The sequence below is a fragment of the Balaenoptera physalus genome (assembly GCF_965194825.1).
Source record: "Balaenoptera physalus genome assembly, chromosome: 14".
Taxonomy (NCBI): Eukaryota; Metazoa; Chordata; class Mammalia; order Artiodactyla; family Balaenopteridae; genus Balaenoptera; species Balaenoptera physalus.
In genome coordinates this window covers 50,146,374-50,169,771 of record NC_138893.1, presented here as the reverse complement: position 1 = coordinate 50,169,771, position 23,398 = coordinate 50,146,374, and the positions used below count along the sequence as shown (strand labels likewise).

The window sequence follows — 23,398 nt, the reverse complement described above, 5'->3', positions numbered from 1 at the left end:
GTATCCCAAATATCCCAAATACCCAAAAAAGCATGGGTATACTTATGCTAAATGTGTTGTGTATCTGATTTCAGATTTAACTGAGCGTCCTGCATTTTCTCTGGCAGCTCTAGGGTGGGGTCCTGCTTTCTATTTCTGAGGGAAATAGGCCTCAAGTAAAAGGTGGTCTGAGCTCAACAGACTGCTCAGGCTGCAGTGACATCCCTTTTATCTCTTCCTGATTGTGGCTGATGCCTCCCAGAGCAGCCAGGGCTTGGAGTCTTGGATCACCTACCCCCTACCCACCAGCCCCGGCTCTGCGCTGGAGGAGTCACAGGTCCCACCCCTTCACCAATCAGTAGGGATGGGCTGCTCAATAGGCAGCGGCAGGCCATGGGTGGGGCGCAAGCACAGCAGGGATCCCTGAACGAAATTTAAAATTAAAGAAAAAATTTTCAAGAAATGTGAGATGTCAAGAAAGCGTCTAAGCAGTCATCATGGGAAAAATTAAAACTTCCTGACATTAGTTGTCCGGTTTAGCACTGAATTTTATACATTGGGGGTGGGGTGGGGTGGAGTCAGTTGGAGAATCCGCCAAGGTTTCCGGCCTCTGAAGGTCTAGCTCAGCCCGCCCTCCAGGGCTGGCCTAGCTCTGGGCCGGCTTGGAGGGTGGAAGATGGTGGAAACTACTCGTTGCCCCCATCCCCAGGCTCTCGCGCCCGCTCTCCCCCCACCTTCCGTCAGGCCTCGGTCTGGGCCCGGGCCCAGGCCCTGGTCCTGCGCGAGCTGCCACTCCCTCCTCCGCAGCTTCGCGCGGCTCCACCCCGGGCTCCATCGCCTGCTCCAGCGCTTGCTCAGGCGTCAGCTCGCTTTCCGGCTCCGGTTCCCACTCCCGGCACAGCTTGCTCAGCTTGCTCGGGGCGTCTCCCTACTGAAGAATTATGTTGCATGAAGCAGCCGCCACCATCTTGAACTGGCAGTGAACTTTGCTTTCTACATATAAATACAGATAGCAATCACACCCCAATCAGCGCGGAGGCTTCAGGGCATCATCTCAGCGACTCTAACTTTCCCATTACGATAATGTGATTTTCACTCAGTCTATAATATCACCAGCCATGAATAAAGCAACTGGCTCTTTCTGTCTCTCTCCTCCCTCCCCTCTTTTACTGCCTCTCTCCCACCCTCCTTGGTCTCTTTTCTTTTCCTCACTCCCTCCTCTTCTGTCTCTCTCTGCAACCCCTCCTGGTGTCAGCCTCCATCTCTATCTCTGCATCTCTGAGCATCTCAGCCTTCCTCTCCCAGTCTTTCTCCCTCCCTCCTCCTCTGGGACTCACCTTCCCTAAATACTGAAGACAGGGATTTGCAGTGCTCCGAGGGCTCAGTTAAGTTCTGTTCCCCAGCTCTGCCCTCATCTGCCTTTGCCTGAAGGTGAGAAACTCTGTGGGGTTGGAGGTGGCGGGGTGGCCTGCAAGGCTTTGGGGAGGTGAAGAGATGGGGAGGGGAGGCCAGGAGTTGGCTGTTTGCCTCCCCTCTTTCTCTTTCCTTAGGTAACAGGATGGCTCTCTGCAAGGATTCCCATCAGGAACTTAAGGATCCAGCAAGGAGAGCTGAAAACTGCCTTCTTAGGAGAGGTCCTGGAGGTTTTCTGGATACTGGAGGCCCCAAACCCAATCAGATTCCAAGTGCCAGACTACTGTGAGTAGATACAGCTGGTGAGAGGGTGCTCTGGAGAGGCCTGGGGAAAAGGAGGAGCTGGCCCAACCTTCTAGGGCTACTTCTGAGTACACTGGGTTGTGAACTTGGCAGAGCTATCCAGGCTGGAGCTGCCTTTGCCAGGACATGGCTTAAAAGTCCACTGACAGCCTATATCAAGGCGTCAGCCCCTGTGTCAGAGCTCCTGGAAAGGCCTTCTCTTGCCTTCGTGGATATTCTCTAAGATGGTGGTGGTCCTGGTGGAGAGATTGTCTGTGCTGGTTGTTCATTTATCCATCCCCCTGGGTTTGTATTCCAGTTCTTTCACCTACTAGCTTTGAGGCTGTGGACAATGCTCTTAACTTCTCTAAGCTTCAGTGACCTCATCTATAAAATGGGAATAATAATAGTACCTATCTAGTGAACAAAATAATGTATATAAAGTGCTTAACACCGTGTTTGGCACATTGTTCAATAAATGTTAGCTATTATTATTACTATCAGCAAATATTGAATAATCACCTGCCATATATATTAAGCAGTACACCATGGAGATTATGAGCCTGGGTTTTTGGAGTCAGATTGAGTTTGGGTCCTAGCTTAGCCACCTTTCCAAGGCTTAATGACCTTGGAAAAGTCACTTAGCCTCTCTGAGACTCAGTTTCCTCATCTGTAACAGCAATAATAATTGTCCTTACTTATAGTGTTGTTGTGAGGGTTACTCAGGCTAAGATAGTGCTGGCACAGTGCTGACATATGGCAAGGGCTCTAGAAATATTAGCAATTAAGGGTCAGGCACGGCAGATCCAGCCATGAATGAAGCAAACACTGCCCTGGGTGTCCTGGGGTTATTCCCTGGGCTCTGACTTTTTCTATTGTTCTGGACCATTGATGGCCTTGACCTTTCACTTCTGTCTAGGATGAGGGCTTGCTTTAATTTCTCTGGCTGTAAAACATGGGCTTGCACCTTTTCAGCTGCCCACCTAGCTGAAAAGGGGTGGGACTAGGATTCCTGCTTAGCCCCTTTCCTGGCTAAGAGTGGTGAGAGAAGCTGGCTTTTGAATGCGCTGTCTTAGGCAAGGGTGACAGTGTCCAGAAGGCGACTCTCGAATGTGCTCCCTAAGACAGGGGTGACAAATTAGAATCAGACATCTGCATTCTGTCCATTGCTGTGTTTCTAAGTGCTTATGGGTTGGTCTGTTTGTTTGCTTGCTTGCTTTTAGTTTTTCTTGGTTTCTCTCTGAAGATTCCTTTGGAGGTATTCCCAAGCTAATCTCAGATGAAAGAAGGGAAAGAAGACTCTACTCACCTCAGTTGGGCCATGAAGGCCAGACAATCTGAGCTTCCAGCTCTGGGGCCTGGAGAGGCAGACCCAGAGGAGGAACCTAGGGGCACAGTTTCTGGCCAGTGGTTTATTTGGGTCTCTTTGCTCATACCTAGCCTCTCTGCTTGGCTCCAGGAGAAAGGAAGCTACCCTTCAAAATCCAGAGCCATAAGCCAAAGCACTCTTAACTAAGCGCTTTAGCCAGGGGAACTTAGAGTCTGCTCTCCTCCCTCCTCACCCCTCTTCTCAAAGGCAAATAAGACATGGTCCAATTCTTCCAGATGTCACAGTCCAGTGGGGGAGTCTGGCATGAAAACAAAGAAGTAAAATAGAGTGAGAGACAACGTAATAGAGACAATTACAGGGTGCAGTGAAGACAAACAAACAGTGGTCAGTTCAACCTGAGGTAACGTTCAGGTAACGCTTCCTAGAGGAACTGGTGCTTCAGCTAATTTGTAAATGTGGGCAAAATGGGAGGGGGAAGAGAAGGAAGGGCATGTAAGGTGGGGGAACAGCATATGCAAAAGCCTTGAGGCATCAAACAGCCTGGCACATTTGGAGAACTGCTGTACAGAAGGTGGGGTAGAGAGGTCACTTTGGGGGAGGCCAGGGGAAGGGGACAGATAGTAAAGGGCCCATGCGAAGTTGTGCTTTTATCCAGAAGGGCATTAACAGTGGAATGATTTGCATTTCAGAAAGGTAGCTCTGAGGATGATGAAGAGAAGGGGAGAAGGATGCAGCCAAAAACGCTGGAGGCTGGGAGGCCAGTGAGGAGGCTCTTACAATTGTGCAGGCAAGAGAAAAGAGGACCTGAGCTCTGACAGTGGTGGTGGGGGTCCTGAGGAGTGAGACTGGGGAGAGCCTTACAAGGCAATTGACAGGATTTTGTACCTGGTTGGATGAGGGAGGTGATGAGGGAGAGGATTCTTGGATGACTGCCTTGGGTGAACGGTTGGAAGTGACAGAGATGGGGAACAGAAGGAGTGGAATGGGTTTGGGGAGAGTGCAGAATACTGAGTTCTGATTGGGACTTGTACTTGGGAGACCTAGAGTACATCTCAGTAAAGGTACCCAGGAGGTTAAGAGACTATTAAGAACAATTTTACCTCCATGCATATGGAAACTAGGATGTCTAGTAGGGAGCTGGAACTATGTGTGTGGGATTCAAGAGAGAAGTCTTGTCAGGGTATATGGATTTGAGAGTCACCAGCATATGGATGGTAATTACGGCCATGGGAAGGAGGTCAATTGGGAAAGACACATGAGGAGAGGGACTTCCCTGGTGGTCCAGTGGTTAAAAATCCACCTTCTAATGCAGGGGACGTGGGTTCGATCCCTGGCTGGGGAACTAAGATCCCACATGCTGCGGGGCAACTAAGCCCATGCGCTGCAACTCCTGAGCCCGCACGATCTGCTGCAACTAGAGAGAAGCCTGTGCGCCACAACGAAGAGCCCGCACGCGGCAGCTAAGACCCAATGCAGCCAAATTAATTAATTAGTTAGTTAATTTTTTTAAAAAGCTGTGATGTTAAACAATTGCAGGTGATTATTAAAAAAAAGAAAGAAAGACACATGAGGAGAGAAGAAGACCAAGAATAGAGTCCTAGGGAGTATCTACACTTAGAGGAGTGGTTTTCAGCCTTGGCAGCACATTTCGATGAGCCAGGGAACTTGAAAAACACTAGTGTCTGAGCGCCACCCCAGACCAACTAGATCTGAATCTCTGGGAATGAGCTGTAAAAGTTCCTCAGGTGATTCTAAAATGAAGTTGGGGCTGAGAACCAATGACTCAGAGGGAGGGCAGAGGAACAGGGCTAGCAAAGAAGGCCGAGAAGGAATGTTCAGGAAGATAGGAAGAATTTCAAGGAGGGAGAGTTCCAAAGCATCAAATGATGCAGAATAGCAACGGTTGAACCCTACCCAGCACTTATGCTATGTTGGGGACTTTACATGAACTCACTGAATCCTCCCAGAGACTCGATGAGGCAGGTCCTATTATTATCACTGCCATTTTAAAGATAAGTAAACCGAGGCACAGGGGTATTAAGTACTTGCCCAAAGTCACATAACTAGCAACCAGAAACCAGGATTCAAGCCCAGGCAGGTGACTACCTGAGTCTGCGCTCCTAACTGCTCTGCTAGACCACCTCTTTCGCAGAGGGCTGAGTGAGGTGAGCACTGCCCGTGACTTTAGCAGTTAGCTGGTCCGTACAGCCTTCAAAGGGGGCCAGCTGTTCTCTTCTCTCTTCCCTTCTTTCTGTCTCTTTCCCTTTTTCCTCTCGCCCTTTGTTACTAAGGCAGCTGCCCCTCACCTCTCTGGCTTTCCTCTGGCTGATGGGCCAGGTGGAGCTGGTTCTCCTCCCTCTTGGTAAGACCACATGTTCTGCCCCTTACCGGGTGGCCACAACTGTGAGGCCAGTAGCCTCTTCATTCATCAGGCTGAGCTGAGCATCCTTTTAAGTCTCCACAGTCTGGAAGGCGGTGGGGAGTTGGGGTGATGCAGAAGAAATAGAGGCTCTGATCATCCTGGGAAGTAAGTCTTCCCGGGAAGTTGATGCCAAGATAGACCCTGAGGAGGAAAGAGACTGGAATCCACGTTCACATGGAGGGGATGTGAGCCTAATCAGACACCTGGGATGCCCCTGTGCGCAGCTCCTGCCTGACTTCACCAGGCCCGGAAGCAGTGGTTCTCAACCAGTCTGCACGTTAGAAGTTAAAAACATACCACAAGGACCACCTTCAGAACAACTGGATCAGAATCTCCGGGGGTAGGGCTCAGGCATTGATGGGTTTTAAAAGCTCCCCAGGGGATTTTAAAGTAGCCAGAGTTGAGAAACACAACCTCAAGAAAAGAGGTCTGGATAAGTATAAAAAGACTCTGCTTCTAACCTTCACTTTATCATTTCCTAGCTGGTGGGCTTGGGCAGCCCATCGGACCTCTTTGAGCAGCCCATCGAACCTCTTTGAGCCTCAGTTTTCTTATATCTGTAAACTGGGGATAGTAACCTCGACCCTGCCTACTTTATACAAGTTGTTATGATGCTCAGGTAGACTGTTAAATGTGGTGTATTTTGTTTATTATATAGGGCACTATATAAAAGTGAGGTGGAATTAACCTATACAGACATTAAAATACAAATAAGCACACAAGGGACTTCCCTGGTGGCACAGTGGTTAAGAATCCGCCTGCCAACGCAGGGGACATGGGTTCGAGCCCTGGTCCGGGAAGATCCTACATGCCGCGGAGCAACTAAGCCCGTGTGCCACAACCACTGAAGCCCGCGCGCCTAGAGCCCGTACTCCGCAACAAGAGAAGCCACCCCAATAAGCCCGCACACCACAACGAAGAGTAGCCCCCGCTCACTGCAACTAGAGAAAGCCCACACGCAGCAATGAAGACCCAATGCAGCCATAAATAAATAAATTCATAATAAACAAAAACAATGGGTATCCCTGGTGGCGCCCGCCAATGCAGGGGACACGGGTTCAAGCCCTGGTGCAGGAAGATCCCACATGCCGCGGAGCAACTAAGCCCATGCGCCACAACTACTGAGCCTGCGCTCTAGAACCCGCGAGCCACAACTACTGAAGCCCGCGCGCCTAGAGCCCGTGCTCCACAACAAGAGAAGCCACCGCAATGAGAAGCCCACGCACCGCGACGAAGAGTAGACCCCACTCGCCGCAACTAGAGCAAGCCTGCATGCAGCAACGAAGACCCAATGCAGCCAAAAATAATAAATAACTAAAAATAAATAAGTTTATTTTGAAAAACCCAAAAACAAATAAGCACATGTGTTCACTTGGCACAGTAGGTGCACTTGAGTGAGTACACACACACACACACACACACACACACACACACACACACACACACACACCCACACACAAGACCAGAGACTGCTGGCTGGGTTCTGAAAGCAGAGCTGTGGTTCTCTAGACTTGGCCTTTTATGTTTTTAGCCTTCAGAATATGCCATTAAAATATGGAGAGATGATCTGTGTGTGTGTGTGTGTGTGTGTGTGCGCGCGTGTGTATGAGTGTATGTGTTTAAATGATTGCTAAAGTGTGGCATCATTTGAGTCCGCCTGTCAGCCTATCAGAAACGTCATCTATAACCTTCACTGTTTGCAGTTTAATCTCCCCTGCCTCCCTGAGGGCGCTGTTCTGACATTTTAAACCCCATAAATGACAGTAGTGCTCTTAGCGATTTTGAAAAAAGCCAAGCATTTGGAAAAAACACACATAGACACATACCCCTAAATTCCCCTTCCCTGAACACATGCTCACTCATGCTCATAAGTGGAATCACACACCTGCTCACACCCTTGTACTGGCCAATTTAGAAGTCACAGATATTGGCCAATGTAAGTGCACACGCGTGATGGCAGGACACACATGTATGAAGGCCCAGCTGTGCATCTGGTGCCTGTGTATACGCTCCAGTAGACACACAGCAGACACACCTTTCTGCTCCCATCCTCAAGTCCCATCTATTCCTCTGCTCCTTGGCCTTGAAACAGAATGGAAGAATCCAAGGTCCTTGGAAGGCTGGTGCTGGGAGCAGTGGGATGACATGGGAGGCTGAGGGGCCCCAAGTCTTGGGTTAGTGTTAGGCAAGGATGTATGTTAATAGGCTCAAGGTCTCCACTCTTGGAAAGCCCATGGGTAGAGGGGATAAAAAGCAAATTGTACCCCGCCCTACCAGCAACCAGATAGCTCACCACATTTGGGGAACTGGAATGAAAAAAGAAAACCCAGAGAGGCATATTAAAGTGTTGAGCATGTGAGTATAGAAAGACATGGTGTAAGATGTTGACAGTGAGCTCCATAAGGCAGGGCCCTGTCAGCTCCTGGCTGTATCCCTAGGGTTTACAACACACCAGAGGCTCATCAGTACTTGTTGAATGAATGATTGAAAGAATGTGTAAGCTCTAGAGTGAGTAAGTAGTAAGGGGAATGTGTGTGTCCGTGTGTGTGTGTTGTGTGTGTGTGTGAGAGAGAGAGAGAGATGGAGATGGGGATGGGAGATTGGATAGTTAAGGACAGTTTCTTAGAAGAGATGACTTCTAATCTAAGACTGAAATAGACGGGCCCACATCATATCTGATATCCATTTATTCCAGGGTAAGTGGCTGGCTTTTCTTGCTCTGGACTATCTCTGACTTTGTAGCAAGATCTCCCTACTCAAAGACAAGACAGACTTTTCTCCTTATATGTGAGGCAAATGTACCAGCAGAGGATAGGGACTCTGGGCAGCCCTGCTTGATTCTGAGGGGCTCTGTGGATTCTTCGTGGCAGGGCTTGCTCTTATGGCTCTCCCTCCCACCACCTCAAGTCATCATGCACTTTAAGAAACTTGTTTCCATGGCAACCAATTAGTGTCAGAAAATGAGGTCTGTGACATCAGGATGGGAGTGGGGTGAGAAACCTCCATCTCCCATATCCCTGGCTCACTGCTCAGTGTCTGCAGCCTTGTGGGAGGCCTCAGAGAAAGCTCCAGAAGAGATGCAGGACGTTGCACTCCTGAGGAGCACAGATTCTGGGTCAGGCAGGGTTCAGGAATAGGGACTGGGTTGGCGATCTGATTCACCTGGCAGTGTCCCTACCTGCCATTCCACTCTGAAACGCTGACAAGGCTGTGGGCCCAGTAGTGAGACTGTGGGAATACTTAGAAGGGTAACAATAATCTGGGACCATTGCCTGTTCCCTAAGAGAGAGGGATCCCGGGCTTTCTTTATTTTGGGGGCTGTAAACACGGCCCAGAAGGAAGGAAGTCTTAGCTCTAGGAGAGGAGACCCTGCCCTTAGGCCTCACTTAAGACCTGTTGCCACCCACTAGGGATGGACGCTTTGGTCTACAGGAGGAAAGTACGCGCTTTAAATAAAGAGTAGGAAGCGCAGCTAGAAAGGCATCTGGAGAATGTAGGAGAGAGAATCCAATGGGCACTTAGCTCACTGATTCTCGGTGCAGAGAATGAGATGTGGGTAACAGAACTTCACCAATTTGAACCCCTAGATCCTTAGGACCACAGCTAGCTTTCTGAGGGAGTCTGGCCAATTTGGGAAGGGCATTCTGATCAGAAGATAAAAGGAAGAATGCAAACGACCTTGTCCTTAGGAGAAAAAAGAAGTCTGGGTGTTCATTTACGGGACTTCCTGGCCAAAGTATGTGAACCTCATCACACCAGCTGGGCAGGCTCTGCTGTGAAGATGATGAAGAGGACAATGATGATGATGAAGGTAAACAGCAGCAGCTGTGTTTCTCATGGCACTTTACAAAACACTTTCGTCCTTGTAGTAGCCCAGTCAGCAGGTAGGCAGGAATTGAATTGCCTGCAGGTTGGGTCTGGAAGCAGACTCTAGGGTGGAGATTACTGTGCGGGAGCTTCACTGGGGAGTGCCCTTGGGATCATCACAAGTGCAAGGGATGGAACTGGAAAGAAGCAGGACTGAACAGAAGGAGAAGTTGAGCTGTGCTGCAGTCTCAAAAAAGGCCTTGGTGGACCACAAGGAGGGCTCTGAGGCTGGAATGGCCCTTCAGGACTGTCCCAAGTTGGGGAGAGGGGGCTGGGCCTCCATATGCTGGGAATGACCAGGCATTGGATGCAGGCTGCCCAGGGGAAGGGCATGACCTTAAGTGAGGCAGCTCCCTTTCGACAGAGACAACTCCAAGGAAAGCTGCCAAGCCAGGGCAGCGCCTGGAGACCGTCCTTGAGTACTGAGGGAAGCAGGGCATTGCAGCACGGCCTCCACAACAGCAGTTACCACTTTCCTTTTGGAGATGAGGAGACTGAAGTTCAGATAGATGCAATGACCTGCCTCGTCATCCAGCTATCGTACAGGTAGGGCAGGAGTTTAGTTTCAGCATCGAAGGCTTAAGCCTTGGCTTCATGGAGAAGGGATTTCAGTGTAAAACTCTTCAGTGTGACTGCATGAGTAATTCATTAAGGGAACCCTCTCGCTGGGCTCCATGGAGGACAGGCCACTGGAGCTGAGGGTGCCCGGGGTGGGAGGCCGCAGGGAAAGCTCCGTGCGCTGTACCCGGGCAGACAGAGTCAGGGTGCAGCGACCCTGTGCCAGGCCTCCTGAGAGCCTGCTCAGCTCTGCCGAGGTCCAGGGAGCCTCCTCCCCCTCTGGAAAGGGGAGACTGGCTTTAATCCTTCCCGGCACAGAGACCACAGAGCTGGCTGGTCTGGGCCGTAAGAGAAACTTTCAGGGGTCCAGCCAATGGTCAACCTCCCTGGCCAGCCCCAGGGGCCACCAGCTGCCTCAGGAAGGCCTGGCAGAAGACCTTTGTTTGCTGAGGGATTGACAGACGTGAGGGAAGGAGTGGGCAAGGTGACAGAAGGTGAGAGATACCAAGGCGGAGGCCAAGAGAACAGAGAGGGGGCTGACGCTCTCAGAACTGGCCACCCCACAGAAACAAGCTGAAGGAAGGCAGTCCCTCGGCTGGGCCATCTATGCCCTGTGGAGGATTCTGGAAGTCTCTGAAGAGTGTTATGAATACGTGCGGTAGGGTGGGGGTGGGGCCGTGACAGGATCAGGTGAGCGTGGGAAATGGAAGTCCACCTGCACGTTGGAATTGCTGGGTCCGCAGGCTGGGAGTGATAACGGTTCTTGCTCTTGTTTCTTACAAGTGTCCCTGGCTGGGAGGCGGGAAAGAGCCCTGAGCCACTAAGGGGGAAAGACCCAGAGATGCAAGAGGCAAAGGGACAGGAACCTGATGGCAGCTTGGGAGGCTCTGCCAGGGAGACTCACAAGGATCTACCAACCTCTACCCAGTTGCCCTTTTGCCCTGAGGGCCATGGACGTGTGCCCCAGGGACCCGGTCCTTCTTGCTCTTTTCTGGGAGGCAAGAGTGAGTGGCCACAGCTTCTGTCCAGGAGACTCTGATCAGAAAGGGATTGTTAAATTTTTTTTTTTAACTCTGTCACCTTGCCCTTCCCCCATACATTTCCCTTCATGACCTTGTGACTCTTCCATTAGGTCTCCTTTCTTCTTGCTTCAAGAAAAAGCCAAGCGCGAGGGCCGGGGGCCAGGGAGGGAGGCGAGGCGGCAGAGAGGCTGAGCCAATCGCGGGTCTGCAAGGTGCAAAGCAATCAGCGGAGCCGCTGGTGAGCGGGTCACTCAGTAGTGTGCACATCAGGGTGAAATCCTTTCAGCTCTTCGCCAAACCCCTAGTGAAAGACAATCAGGCTCGCTGTCACCGAGCTAATTCTGTCTATATAAAAGCAGTAATGAAATTCACGGCAGGATTACCCTCTCCATCCAATGGGCCAGCGTCACGGTGACATATCTCTCTTATTGCCCGAATGTAACACACCATCTAATTTACGTCGTGTAGCGAGCAGGAATGAAATGTTCATAAAGAATTGCTGCATCTCGTCACCTTAACTGCGGCCCGGGGCTCTGAGGCATCTGTCAGGGAGAGGAGCAGGAGGAGGGAGGGCGGGCGGGGCTCAGGGAGCAGCAGCCGGGGGCAGGGGTTCTGGGGGTGGTTGTTTCTCAATAGGGTGAAGTGGAGGCAGAGGGAGATGGGGGCTGGGGCGGGGTAGGGAGAAGAGTGGGAAAGGGGACCACAGAGGGCTTTGGGGAGGCAGGGATAAATAAGGGTAGGATGGAGTGGTCTGTAGGGAGTGATTGGAAGTCTGTGTAAGTCTGGGGAGCCAGAGAGTCTGAGAGAGTGTGTGTGTTTGGGTGAGTTTGGGAGGATAAATGAGTGCCTGGTTCATTGGGGAAATGACCCTCTAGGTGCCTCCCAGATACTGCGGGGCCCCTGGTAGTCTCTCTCATTCTCTGGAAGTGGAAATCCATCCACCTCTGAAGGCTATCAGAACCAAACTCTTGGGTTTGTGAGAAAGAAGACCTTTAATAGAGGTGAGCAAGGAGCAGACAGACACTAGGAGCAAGTTTACAAACCTAGGGGCATCTATGGCTCCTCCGGCTCCTCATCTGCCCCTCAGGACCTGACCATCAGCTAGCCCTTTCACCTCCACTCTAAAGTGCTCTACTCATCCATCCTTTTCTGTCTCCACCACCGCAGTCCAAGGCCACTGCCATCTGTTGCCTACCTAACTCCACACCCCACTGACTGGCCTCCCCCTTGCCCTCTTGCCCCCTCAACTCAGCCAGGTGGTGATCCTCTCACTACTATCATCCCTCGACTTGAAACCCCGTTATGGTGTCCCCTTGCTCTGAGGACAAAGACGAGAACCCACGTCTCCAACTTCTTTGCCCTACACTCTCAGTCTCACGTTGTGCTCCAGCCATATTGGCCTTTTCCTGTTGCCTGAACGTGCCATGTTCTAACCAGCCACTGGGACTGTGCACAGGTTTCCTCTCCTTGGAAGACGCCTGTTGGCGGGAGCAGCACCAGCCCCGCATGGCTTTAACGCCCACTCTCACTTCTGATGTCAGCTGAAGTGTTGCGGCCTGGAGGAAGCCTCCTGTGACTACCCACACTTCGTTACCTCGCTCTTTGATATGCTTTCCTATCGTCATTTACTTCCTTTACAACACAGACCACATATTGTAAGGAGATGTTTCCTTTTGTGACTATCTGATTACAGCCTGTATTTTCCCACTGGACTCCGAGCTCCATGAGGGCAGGGACCCTTATGTCTCCAACACCTGGTACAGTATTCAGGGACATTGTAGCCGCTCGATAAATATTTGTGGAATGAAGGAATGAGGGGCCTGCACAACCACTACAGGGCTAGAAACCCTGCTCCTTCCTTCTTCCATTCATTCAGCAAACATCTACTGAGTGCCTTCTGTGTGCCAGGCATCTACTGAGTGCCTTCTGTGTGCCAGGCACTGTCAGAGGCACTGTGGTCACAATGCTAAACAAGTGAAGACACAGTCCCTGCCCCTGAGGCGCTCACAGTCCAGGCAGGGGGACAGGCAAGCACCAAAAACAACCAGGGTACTAAACATGTCCTGTGCTGCTTTACTCCGGAGATGAGCCACATCCTGGGCCCACTGTCAGAGCCCCTACGAGGAGGGGCTGATCTTCTGGGGCTATACAAAATTCCCCTAGACACAGGTCAGACACCGTTGGGGGGAAAAACTAGCAAAAGAAAGCAACTATATTAAAGAGACATAATTGGATTTCTCTTACTAGTGCTAACGACAACAAGAAGCATTTATTGAGACTCAGCTATGCGCCAAGCACCTCACAACGACTGTGACTCCTATGGATTATTTTCCCTGGTTTATAGATGAGGAAACTGAAGCCGACTGAGTTATACAGCTTACCCCCAAAGGTCACACACCTGGCACACAGTTAATGCTTAATAAATATTTATTGAGTGAATGAATGAATGAGAAGCTGATAAGTAGTAGAAAGGGCAGGCATTAAACCTAGGCTTTCTGGCTCCAAAGCCCCTGGGCTTTCTATTATTCATTTCAGGTAACTATTTTTGGACTCTCAGGGGCTTCAGTATTAGAGAAATAACCTTAGGTTGGACTCTGGATCTATGCTTCCTTCTGACCCAGACCCTAGTCTGAACATCCATAGCCTTCCTGCAGATACACATGATACCTCAGATACCAGAGAAGATCAGACCTTAATCCCTTTGCGGAAACACCTATAACGTGAACCCTTTCCAGTCCTGTCCTGTCTTTGTCCAACACCCCAGGTTTAGGTTAGCTTATCAAGAAACCTAGGAAGGGGGAATTCCCTGGTGGCCTAGTGGTTAGGATTCAGGGCCCCAGGTTCAAGCCCTGGTTGGGGAACTGAGATCCCATAAGCTGCCCAGCGCAGCCAAAAAAAAAAAAAAAGTCTAGGAAGGGATCTTTGTGGGAGATAGAACATCATTCTCATGTGTATATGATCAACCACATCTTATACTATGTCTCTTGTGCCTAAGCTATGTGGTCTTTTCTCATTGATTCAGACATATTACTCACCAGATGATCTATATCTATGTGGGACGTTGTGTGTGGACATGTGTTCATGTATGTATATATACACATGTATCAGTAAAGCCATCGTTTCATTAGCTCTCTCATACCCAGTGGTATCTATTCTCTGTGTATGGAGACACCTGAGTCTGTACCCTGAAGTTCCCTCCCCCACAGACATCTGGGGATATGTGTCCCTGAAGCTGTCTTTCCCTCTTGCTTCTACCCTCCACTCCTAAAAACTATACATGACCTTCCAGCTATTGCTGGGAGGACACAGAGTGGGATTATGTGCCAAGTGCTTCCTCTTATTTTGAGGAAAGTTCTGCTCCCTGGCAGTGGGTAAATTTCTCTTTATCAAAGAGCTAATGCATGGATGTATCATCAAAGAGATAATATATGCCTGGCACACAGTAATCTCCTAATTCATGCTAGCTATTAACATTATTATAGCTCATTTGTCCTCCCTGACCAGAGGGCGTCCCTCCTTCGCCCCACAGCCCTCCTTGGGCTGGAAGTACAAGTAACCATATCCATTCCTGCCAGGGAGCTGTGTGAGGCTTGGTGCACTTACAAGGATCTCCTGGGGTGAGAGGCTCCGGGCCATTGTCATCTATATCTCTCAGTAGGTTAAAAATCTCACACACCCCTGGCAGGCAGGACTCCCTCATATTTTTTTAAAGTTTCCATAAAATAAGTCTCAGGAGTATCTTTAGATGTCTCATTCAAAGCCTTAAACTTCTAAGACACAGATTGTTTCCTAAACCCATCCTCTTGCAGCTGACATCTTTCCTCCTAGACTGGACCTGAGACCAGACCCACTGGCCAATGCCCACCAGAGAAGAGCAGTTGCAGTCATGACACCTGATAATCCTAACTCCTTTCCTTTGGCCCAGGCGGCCAATCCTTCCAGCTAGTGATCTGTTTTGTTTTTTTTTTTTTTTTTTTTTTTAATGAAAGCTTCTTCCTTTCTTTCTTTCTTTATTTTTGGCTGTGTTGGGTCTTAGTTTCTGTGCAAGGGCTTTCTCTAGTTGCAGCATGCAGGGGCCACTCTTCATCGCGATGCGCGGGCCTCTCACTGTCGCGGCCTCTCTTGTTGCGGAGCACAAGCTCCAGACGCGCAGGCTCAGTAGTTGTGGCTCACGGGCCTAGTTGCTCCGCGGCATGTGGGATCTTCCCAGACCAGGGCTCGAACCCGTGTCGCCTGCATTGGCAGGCAGATTCTCAACCACTGCGCCACCAGGGAAGCCCTAGTGATCTGTTTTGTGGCTCTGCCAGGAGCTGACATTCTAAACCAGGCCCACTTCTTCAGGTGAAGCAAGATATCATTCAAGTTGGATACAGAGCATTCAGTAGCAGAAGCAGGGGAGGGTGGGAATGAGAGAGAGAACAGCTATTGAAAAGAATCAGAGTTCTCTGGACAATATCAATCCTTAAATTGGCATCAGGCATTCTTTTCAGGGTCTGTGGAAACCCAGGGGTCGGTACCTAGAGGTGTATTAAGATAAAGATTTGTTTGATTGTTTTTGGACAGGCAAGAGGGGGAAGGAAGATTCTATGGAACAGATAAACTAGAGGAGGTTGGTGATGGATTGAAAATTGGAATTCAACCCTGTCAATGTGTTTATTTGATTTCTACCTTTTCCTCCCCCCTTTATTCCCACTCCTCTTCCCCTTCCCCCAGACTGACATAAATGAAACCCTGATGGCTATTTCAACTGCAACCTTTCATATCCAGGGAAGCCTGAGCTTCCCAGCTGCCGGCCAGCTCTGATCCTCTAAACCCAGAGAAACCAGCTGGTCAGAGTTCTCAGGGATGGCAGACCCCAAGTGCAAATTTGGCTTCTGCTACCAACAAACTCTGATCATGGCAGATCACTTAACTTCTCTGGGTATTGGCCTTAATATTAACTTCCTCCTCCCGCCTCCACACACACCACCCCAGGTGAGAGTAAGAAGTATCCTGAATTTCATGAAAAATGATTCTAGAAATTCACCTTTCCATTTCCCAGTATAATCACCAGATCAGAATGTAATCCCCATGAGGATTAGCTTGATCTTGTGTGGGCCAGTCCTCTTCACTGTTGGCCTGGACAGCTGTTTAGCCATCAGCCAGCAGGAGAGAGTGCGAGTGGGTGGGTGCAGCTCAGCCCTGCTGCTGAGTGCACGACCCGTTATGATAACAGCAAAGATAATTTTCCAGCTTCCTTGCTTGTCTGAGGGCTTTGTGTGTACCTCCAGATACCACATGGTTTAAAACTGTGTCAGCCCAGGGAATTCCCTGGTGGTCCAGTGCTTAGGACTCTGCACTTTCACTGCTGAGGGCCTGGGTTCAATCCCTGGTCAGGGAATCCCACAAGCCACGTGGCACAGCCAAAAAATAAAAATAAAACCGTGTCGGCTCCAAGCAACAACCAGCATCCAACCTGCTTAGAGTTCAGTATGATGGCGAAGGGATGTCTAGCAATGTAGATAAAACTCAAAGGCCCTCAAAATGGAGACTAATTGATGACTTGAAGAAAAAGGCATAAATTCCTGTTAAGTATGGCTCAACTCCCCTTGCTCTCCAGGTCCTCCCAAAGCCAGAAACTTGGTTTTGGTGGTCATTACCTGCTCAGTGTCATTAAATTCTCTGGTAATCTGCAGGGATATGTAATTATGCTATAGTTAGTGATTGTTCACTAAGTAAACCCTTGGTGTAGTTACCATGTAAGTCAACGGTATTTACAGGGTATTTTTTCTGCCTGTAACTCAAAGCCTTACCGAAACGAATTGGAATTGCCTTCTGGAGGCCGTTGTTATAAATTACAGACCCAACATCTGTCCACATCTGCAATGTCTAGACAGCCTGTCTCAGCTACGAGAGAGGGGAGAGATGAACGAGGAAAAGCAAGGGAGACATGAGGAGTGGCAGAGGGAAATCTCAGATTCGCACAATTTTTCTCTGCAGAGGTTTACCCAAGTGATTCCTGTGCTGGCTTCTGAAATGGATCTGAATCTTCAGAAGCCTAACATCAAGCTCTGGAGGGTTCAGGATCTGACCATCACCCCTGAGTGGGTTGGCAATGCAGCCACTTCCTTTGGGCCACATCTCTGACCCGACAGGCTCTCAGGTCGCAGTGGGTCCTGGAAGTTACAAACACAGGGACTGATGACGTCCAGGTCAGGAGAGTTGCCTGCTTCTCCAAATTCCCTCCATCCCCTCACCTGCTCCTCCCTGACTCTCACCCCCACCTGGCTTAGCTTTTGGGGGGTGAGGCATTCATTTGCCTGCCTTTCCTGTGGTCCCTCTCCTGCACCCCCATAAGGAGCCTGCCCATCAGCTGAGTGATTGTATTTTTTTACAGTTCCTAGCACAAACCTTCTCATTTATATGTAAAGCAGCCATTAGTCATAGCTCCGTTCCCACACACTGCCTGATGTACAATCACATTTTGCAGCGGATGAATCTTTCCACACAGCTGCTCTGCTATGAATAATCCGTCTCCGGGCCCATAAATCAGAAAAAAATCATGCACCTCGTTCGCCTGATCCTTACACAAAGTCATATATTTTACATGAGGACGAGCTAAATATTCATGAGTCTTAAAGGCTTTTTCATAGGCACTTGTTGGGGTTGTTTTCTACTCTTGGGGGGATACCAAGGTTGTATTCAGGAGAACCAGGTATTTTAGAGAAGAGAGAAGAGGAGGGGAAGGAGAGGGAGAATCTCTGTGTTTGAGTGTGTATGTGTGTGTGTGTGTGTGTGTGTGTGTGTGAGAGAGAGAGAGAGAGATTGAGATTCCAAGCTTATCTCTTAGTCTAGGAGTCATGCGGGACAAAGGATGCTCATGTGAGGTCTTAAAAACATGATATATACTTGTTCACCTGAGCTTCTATCCTGCTCAGAGCCATGAATATTGCCTCCCTGACCTTCCAGTTCATTTCATAACCTTTGCCCTCTGACCTGTGCAGCAATGACTTTGGCCCTTCTCGGTGTAGGGAGGTGCCTGGGAGCCCCACCCTGATTTGATAAAAGCAGAATTCAGGGTGAGGGAGGAGAGACGTGGGAAATGAGCAGATACAAAGAAAACCATTATGATGCTAACAAAGCCTCTGGACCCACACACAACTTCAGGCCTCCAGAAGCTTCCTGGGGTTTTTGTTTATACCCCATTCTGGTTCCAGAGAGCATTTAAGGTGGCTTTCTTCAGCCTCTGCTTTATCTCTATCCCCTTGTCTGTTTCCCTCCACTCACCCTCTTAGACCCCCAGGCCCTGATCCCTGCAGTCTGCTCAGAGGGCCCACATGCTCTGCCAGGATTACTCTCCCTGCACAGCCCTTCAAACTCCCCCTCCTTTCTGAAATGCAAATTTTGACCCCTCCAAGAAGCCTCCTTCCACTATACAGAGGAGAAGGAGTTACTTGCCTTGCCATGCAAGACCCGCTTGCTTTCCCTAGCTAAACCACTTATCACACCAACTCGTCTGCTGGCAGGTACTTTTTCATTTTATTCTGGCATTCGCTCAACATTTGTCTGTGTGTTCAGTGACGCTGTCTGTCTGACTCATTAATGCTGTGGTCTGCAGTGGAGATGATGATGTGTCCTCACTTCCCTTGGAAGGGTAGAAAATTCTTCATCCTGGATTTCACTGACTAGATGAAGCATATATTGCTATTTCTAGGTAGATTTCTTGGATTTAGCTTTAGATTTGGGAACATATATAAGCTTCTCAGACCCTTTCAGCCTTCAGCGGATGATGATGACTTGTGTTCCAGTAGCTGTCCTCAGATGAAGAACTGTCCCCAAACTGTAGTGGCACCTCTGTGGAGAAAATCACTTCTCTGTTTAATCACTTCCATGCCTCAGATGGGCAAACTGAGGCATAACCTTGGCAAACTACTTTCTCAAGACAGATCAAGAGGAGATGACAGGAAGTTGCAATTGCATGCTAGTTAACTTTTATGATTTTGACTCAGGACATCAAGTTTTTTCCACCAACCCCCAGGGTGAAAGGCCAGGCATCAAAGGCTTTTCCCATTTCTCCAAGTTCCACGGGTTTACCCTCTCCGCTACCCTTTGCTTCTCTGGCTCTCAACACACTCTTGCTAATGTTCAGAAAGAATTAAGTAAAAAACCTGCCAGAGAGGAGGAAAAAGTCCAAACTATCACAGATGGCCAACTCGCAAATTTAATTTAAAATCATTCTTTATTATCCAAAATATTAAAATTAAAGCTATAATGCCCAAAGGAAAACACAGATTAAAACCCCCTATGTTTCACAGCCTCTTCCTCAGGGGGTCCCCAAAACACTGAGTAAGAATGCTTTGAAAAGAAAGCAGGCATGCAGGAGCAAAGAGCCAGCTGTAGATCATTGAGCCAAACTCGGTGACTGACCCAATCAGCTTCCCTTAAAGCCAAACACCAACTGTTTCATATGCAATTAATGATTGCCCTGGCAAATGAAAGTGCATCAAGTCATCACAGGCATCATTGAATGAGAAGACACACAGCAGTCACAGGTAGCTCATCCCTGGCATCTACATAATGATATTACCAGGCTAATCTAGGCTCAGAGATTTAATTCTGCAAAACACCATGAACTAAATATTTATATTCATAAAAGGGCTAAGGTGGGGAAAAAGCCCACGTGCTGCCTCTAGGCTCCCCATTTGTTTAGAATAGGCTGCTGGCTCATTTGCTGGGGTGTATGGTTGGGGTCAAGGGCATCAGTCATGTGTCAGTAGAATTCCAGTGTTTCTGGCCCCAACTTCACCCTTCGAAAAGGCTCATTGCTGGATTGGGTATTTAGAGGTACCCAAGAGAAGGCAAAGCAGAAAAGGAGGCCCCCTCATATATCAGCTGAAAAAGGGGTAGTAGAATGGATGAGAACGTCTGTTCTCCTTTCTCTGGTACAAAAAAAAAAAAAGTCCAGAGAAAGAGCAGAGACTGTTAGACTCATTCCTTACAAATTTCAAATTTTCAATTGCAGATATAGTTCCAATTCTTGGTACTACCACACTTGAACTGTAAAACTGAAGAAGAGAGTCTTTCCAAATAGTCATAAATAAACCAATGCTGATGGAAAGAACAAGTGTTTTCTTTGGCTTTTTGGATTTGCCTCCATTTCCTCTGCTGGAGCCTAATTCTGAACTATGGCCCTTATTCAGATGTTCTTTGCAGTGCCCTCCTGGGCCTGACACCTCCAGCATACAAGGCACAGGACCTAACGTGGCTTGGCCTCAGGGGTTGCCAGGATCATTTCTGGGTCCATCCTGGAGACTCCTCCTCTCCTCTCCCCACTCCCATCTCAAACCCAATTCTTTTTTTTTTTAAATTGAAATACAGTTGATTTACAATGTTGTGTTAATTACTGCTGTACAGCAAAGTGACTCAGTTATACATATATATATTCTTTGTTATATTCTTTTCCATTATGGTTTATCACATGTTATTGAATATAGTTCCTGACCTTGTTGTTTAGCCATTCTATATATACCAGTTTGCATCTGCTAATCCCAGACTCCCAATCCATCCCTCTCCCACCCCTCTCCCCCTTGGCAACCACCAGTCTATTCTCAATGTCCGTGATTCTGTTTCTGTTTCATAGATAGGTTCATTTCTGTCATGTTTTAGATTCCACATATAAGTGATATCATATGGTATTTGTCTTTTTCTGATTTACTTCACTTAGTATGATAATCTCTAGTTGCATCCATGTTGCTGCACATGGCACTATTTTGTTCTTTTTTATGGCTGAGTAGTATTCCATGGTATATATGTACCACATCTTCTTTATCCATTCATCTGTCGATGGACATTTAGGTTGTTTCCATGTCTTGGCTCTTGTGAATAGTGCTGCTATGAACATAGGGATGCATGTATCTTTTTGAATTATAGTTTTGTCTGGATGTATGCCCAGGCTTGGGATTGCTGGATCATATGGTAATTTTTTTTTTTTTTTTAATTTTTTTTTTTTTTAATGATATTCTTGTTTGCTTACATTCTTTTTATGTATGTATGTATGTATGTATGTATGGCTGTGTTGAGTCTTCGTATCTGTGCGAGGGCTTTCCCCAGCTGTGGCAAGCGGGGGCCACTCCTCATCGCGGTGCGCGGGCCTCTCACCATCGCGGCCTCTCGATGCCGCGCACAGGCTCCAGACGCACAGGCTCAGCAACCGTGGCTCACGGGCCGAGCCGCTCCGCGGCATGTGGGCTCCTCCCAGACCAGGGCTCGAACCCGAGTCCTCTGCATTGGAAGGCAGACCCTCAACCACTGCACCACCAGGAAAGCCCCTCATATGGTAATTTTATTTTTAGTTTTCTGAGGAAACTCCATACTGTTTTCCACAGTGGCTTCATCAACTTACATTCCCACCAAGAGTGTAGGAGGGTTCCCTTTTATCCACACCCTCTTTAGCACTTGTTATTTGTAGACTTTTTAATGATGGCCATTCTGACTGGTGTGAGGTGGTACTTCATTGTAGTTTTGATTTGCATTTCTCTAATAATTAGCAACGTTGAGCATCTTTTCATGTGCCTATTGGCCATCTATATTTCTTCTTTGGAGAAATGTCTCTTTAGGTCTTCTGCCTATTTTTTGATTGTGTTGTTTGCTTTTTTGTTGTTGAGTTCAAACCCAGTTCTTTTAATCCAGCCCCCTCTGCCGTTCTCTCTCCTTGGCAGAAAATGCAGATGATGGAGCCTGTCGGTTCCCTGTGCACACCATGACCTGGAGCCTTCAGCAACTTTTCCAGTGTTCTGCATATTATAATCGAGATGAGATCAGCTAATAAAAATTACTTTGGTTACAATCCAAAAAGATTAACCAGCCTTAAGGGTTTCATGGCTATACATTACACTTTTCAATTTTCCTACAATTAAGCTAACGACAAATAATATTGACAAATAAACTGCCAGATCTGCTAGCTGAAGCCCTGCCATGGCAAGAGTGTGTTGTTCTGCTGCTGAGTGATTGTCTAGCCATTGCCTGCTCGTAAGGTCCAGCCTGTGAGTTCTAACACGCTGGGGCACTGGCACTCTGGCTGCCTGGGTGAAGGGGCTATGAGGAATGGTTGTTGGCTTTGCTTTTAAAAAATAATTTTAAAAAAGATGATAATCCTGACTCTTGCCTTCCTGCCACCTCTGAAGAATATTCCTGGTTTCCACTGATTTATCGACCTCCTGCTAGAGAAAATCCAAGGTGAGGAGACCTATATTTTCGTGAGGCACAACTACAACTCATTAACTAATTTGGAGTCACAAATCCAGGGCCCAATATAAACTAGACCTAGCACTAATAAAATCTGGGAATGGGCCCAAGTGTCTCAGTGAAAAACCCCTCCCACACAGATGCTGCTAGAGGTCTATGGAGGGCAGACTTAACCCCGCCTGGCTGCCCTGGCGTTGGGAAGAATAGAAGGCTGCAAGATGTTTTGGATCCTGTCTACAAAGCTAAGGTCCAATTACTTCTCCAGATATTTCTATTACGCAGTGTTGGAGAAGAAGACAGCAGGAGAAAGGGCTAGGAGAGGAGAACTACAAAGGGAATAGAGATCATTGTTACCATTTAATGAGAGTTTACCATGTGCCAAGCACTGTGGTAAGAGCTTTCACTCAGTAATTTACTTAATCCTCATAATAATCTTATGAAGTAGACCTGCATTTTACAGCTGAAGAAACCAAGGCTTGGAGAAGTTAAATAGCAGTTCCAAGAATTGAACGCAGGTTTTGGTTGCAGAGCCTGTGCTCTTTACCACAAAACCAATGAAAACTGCCAAATGATTATAAGTATAGAAAGTATCTTTCTATAACAGAATCTAAATTCTGATCTAGGGATTTCCTTGGTGGTCCAGTGGTTAGGATTCTGTGCTTCCACTGCAGGGGGCATGGATTTGTCCCCTGGTTGAGGAACTAAGATCCCACATGCCACGCAGTGTGGCCAAAAAATAAAAAATAAAATAAAATAAAATGTAAAATAAATAAATAAATAAATAAATTCTGATCTAGGTTAGAAACAGGACATCTAGCCTCAGTCATGCTCACTTTGATACAATGTTTGATCTTCATCAAAATCAAGAAATATCTGACAAGAACCCAGGCTTCTGGGCCAAATGGGAGAGTAAGAGAGTGTTGTTTCTCCAATTATGAGAAAGAGAGGACAGTCTTTAAATCATTGGAGAAGCTTGTTAAAAATGCAGGTTCATGGGCCCCACGCAATCTTCTTGATCAGAATCTCTGAGTAGGAGGCTCCTGAGTCTACTGTTTAACAAGCTCTCCAGATGACTGTGCATCGCCAAAAGGAAAACTGAAACCATGCACCTCAGATTGGGACTTGGACCCACGTGCTGGGACTAGAACCCAGCCAAAACCCACAGTCTTCCAACTGAGATCACACACCTGGTTTCAGGACTTAATGAAGCTCAGGTTCTTGATGTCTCATTGCAGAAAGAATTCAGTGAGAGACAAAGTAATAGGCAAGAAGTGGATTTATTTAGAGAGAAACATGCTCCAC

At 48.1% G+C, this 23,398-nt stretch overlaps 1 long non-coding RNA gene across 2 annotated transcripts in view; it reads left to right on the top strand.

Annotated features, from left to right (window-relative positions):
- The window catches only part of LOC309643056, a 37,167-nt gene extending 14,325 nt beyond the window's left edge, over window positions 1-22,842 (top strand). For both annotated transcript variants that reach the window (XR_014253518.1, XR_014253519.1), the window contains 2 exons: window positions 1,530-1,677; window positions 21,571-22,842. This is a non-coding gene — a long non-coding RNA (uncharacterized lncRNA). The remainder of the gene's footprint in view (window positions 1-1,529; window positions 1,678-21,570) is intronic.
- Window positions 22,843-23,398: the final 556 nt, after the last annotated feature.